This window comes from Schistocerca serialis, chromosome 7, assembly GCF_023864345.2.
Source record: "Schistocerca serialis cubense isolate TAMUIC-IGC-003099 chromosome 7, iqSchSeri2.2, whole genome shotgun sequence".
Lineage (NCBI taxonomy): Eukaryota > Metazoa > Arthropoda > Insecta > Orthoptera > Acrididae > Schistocerca > Schistocerca serialis.
Genome location: NC_064644.1, coordinates 555710035 through 555713345, shown reverse-complemented (window position 1 = coordinate 555713345; position 3311 = coordinate 555710035). Strand labels below are relative to the sequence as shown.

The 3311-nt window shown below is 48.7% G+C and overlaps 1 non-coding gene across 1 annotated transcript; it reads left to right on the top strand.

Moving 5' to 3' along the window:
• Nucleotides 1-269: 269 nt before the first annotated feature.
• Trnat-ugu (transfer RNA threonine (anticodon UGU)) lies at nucleotides 270-343 on the top strand. Its single transcript has one exon. It is a non-coding gene; the product is annotated as a tRNA-Thr (tRNA).
• Nucleotides 344-3311: the final 2968 nt, after the last annotated feature.

Genomic DNA, 3311 nt, shown 5'->3' with positions numbered 1-3311 from the left:
GCTACTTTAGCAGGGCTGAATAATGGAACTATATTTAAACATTAAGGATTTAGTCAGGATCCTGTGATTGGTGGTTATTGATGGCCAGAATTTCTGCCTATAGTTATGAAGAAGATCACAATTATTTCACAAGAATAACATGAGTAATGAGTGGGTGGGCAAATGTCTATAAGGTACAATACATATGTATAATTATGGACAGTTGGGAATGTGAGTCTCACGGGAAGCGTGCAAGGGATAAGTCCCTGCAGTCGCGCTATTCATCTGTGTCCTCGGTGGCTCAGATGGATAGAGCGTCTGCCATGTAAGCAGGAGGTCCCGGGTTCGAGTCCCGGTCGGGGCACACATTTTCAGCTGTCCACATCGAGGTATAACAACAACACCTGTCGGCAGCTGAGGCTGTCAGTTAGTCATCATTTATTCCAGGGAAAAACTGCACGGTCATCAACAGTAACTGTTCTTACGAGAACAAGTTACTGTCTTGGTATATATACACTCCTGGAAATGGAAAAAAGAACACATTGACACCGGTGTGTCAGACCCACCATACTTGCTCCGGACACTGCGAGAGGGCTGTACAAGCAATGATCACACGCACGGCACAGCGGACATACCAGGAACCGCGGTGTTGGCCGTCGAATGGCGCTAGCTGCGCAGCATTTGTGCACCGCCGCCGTCAGTGTCAGCCAGTTTGCCGTGGCATACGGAGCTCCATCGCAGTCTTTAACACTGGTAGCATGCCGCGACAGCGTGGACGTGAACCGTATGTGCAGTTGACGGACTTTGAGCGAGGGCGTATAGTGGGCATGCGGGAGGCCGGGTGGACGTACCGCCGAATTGCTCAACACGTGGGGCGTGAGGTCTCCACAGTACATCGATGTTGTCGCCAGTGGTCGGCGGAAGGTGCACGTGCCCGTCGACCAGGGACCGGACCGCAGCGACGCACGCATGCACGCCAAGACCGTAGGATCCTACGCAGTGCCGTAGGGGACCGCACCGCCACTTCCCAGCAAATTAGGGATACTGTTGCTCCTGGGGTATCGGCGAGGACCATTCGCAACCGTCTCCATGAAGCTGGGCTACGGTCCCGCACACCGTTAGGCCGTCTTCCGCTCACGCCCCAACATCGTGCAGCCCGCCTCCAGTGGTGTCGCGACAGGCGTGAATGGAGGGACGAATGGAGACGTGTCGTCTTCAGCGATGAGAGTCGCTTCTGCCTTGGTGCCAATGATGGTCGTATGCGTGTTTGGCGCCGTGCAGGTGAGCGCCACTATCAGGACTGCATACGACCGAGGCACACAGGGCCAACACCCGGCATCATGGTGTGGGGAGCGATCTCCTACACTGGCCGTACACCACTGGTGATCGTCGAGGGGACACTGAATAGTGCACGGTACATCCAAACCGTCATCGAACCCATCGTTCTACCATTCCTAGACCGGCAAGGGAACTTGCTGTTCCAACAGGACAATGCACGTCCGCATGTATCCCGTGCCACCCAACGTGCTCTAGAAGGTGTAAGTCAACTACCCTGGCCAGCAAGATCTCCGGATCTGTCCCCCATTGAGCATGTTTGGGACTGGATGAAGCGTCGTCTCACGCGGTCTGCACGTCCAGCACGAACGCTGGTCCAACTGAGGCGCTAGGTGGAAATGGCATGGCAAGCCGTTCCACAGGACTACATCCAGCATCTCTACGATCGTCTCCATGGGAGAATAGCAGCCTGCATTGCTGCGAAAGGTGGATATACACTGTACTAGTGCCGACATTGTGCATGCTCTGTTGCCTGTGTCTATGTGCCTGTGGTTCTGTCAGTGTGATCATGTGATGTATCTGACCCCAGGAATGTGTCAATAAAGTTTCCCCTTCCTGGGACAATGAATTCACGGTGTTCTTATTTCAATTTCCAGGAGTGTAGAATAACATTCATTCAGAGCGTGTTCGACAAAGGAGGAATCCACCAACCTGGAAAGGAGTTATCGAGGAAACCTTGCTGTTAGTAAACCGTCCCATCTCTGTCAGCTTCATCGATCTGTGGAATTAAAAAGCTTTCTAGCAAATCAAGATACACAGCTTTCTCCAAGAAGAAGAGGGAGCTGTACGCTTTTAGTCTGCTAAGGGCACGAAACGCATTAATTTTGGGGTTGTCACAAACGTGCCCCAAGTTCGCAAGTGTGTGTTTGTTGCAATGTATTCTGCATCTGTGTGTATTCACTGTGCCACAGATGTGTTCCCTTCATGTTGAGTCAGATTAGTAATTATGACCCTACATCATTGATCTACATACAATGTTAGACACAAGTTCTAGGAAATCCTATAAATTCCACTCTGTTCTAAAGACAGAATCCCGTTTTTACTGTTGAACAGAACGTGTGGAACAGTATCTTTTGTACAAAAAACTGGTGCTCTTATATTTCCCGGATTTTAGTTTGCTGTATGTACCTGTGAAGTCCTACTTGCCAGGCATACGGTGTTAATTTTCCATGAAGTCCAAAACAGCTCGCACTCCGCTGGGCAGAGAACGATTCATTCTTCTCTCCTTTGCTTCCGCTTAGTACGTTAAACAATATAATGAGAAAATTCCCTGTTACATCTACATGATCTTGAACCTGGAAACATTTCGAATCTTTTGCAGTTTGTATGCTGGAATTTTCATCATAAACCTATTCTTTAAAGCCGAAAGTGGACTATAGTGAACTGCTTTTCTTTTAATCTGAATAAATCTAAGCCATTCATCAATGAGCGTACAAGGTTGAACTGACTGTGTGAGGTAACGGGCGAATTGTGGCGCCCTCAAAATATTCTATGTTCGGAGTTGGCTTGGGCCCACGGGCCGCTCGGCCAGTCGGGGCCCGGCAGCAAACACGTGGCGCCGAACGTTAGCCGGGCGAGAGGGGTAGCCCCAGCGCATGGTCCAGCTGCGTGGCTGCGAATTCCATAGTGACGCTGTGTCGATTATGGAGACATGCTGGGACTGCCAAAGATGGCGGACTTCGTGAAACCTTAATGGCAAACATTTCTCAGTTCGTATAGAAATTAATAGTAGACAGATGAATCATGGTACCTAAAGAAAAAAAATGTGCATTACCATTATTTGCATCACGATTCTGATGGTGTAATCAGATTTTCAATATATTTATTAGTTTAAAGTTTGTATCTGACGATAAATTATACAAGTAACTCCCAGCAACGAATTTCCAGTATCTAAACGGTTCTTCCGATTTCGTCGATCTACATGTCTTTAGAAAGCTCAAAAGTACTTTTACTATCGTACTCATGATTTAAAGTCGTTAAGATAGTACCTGCAGATT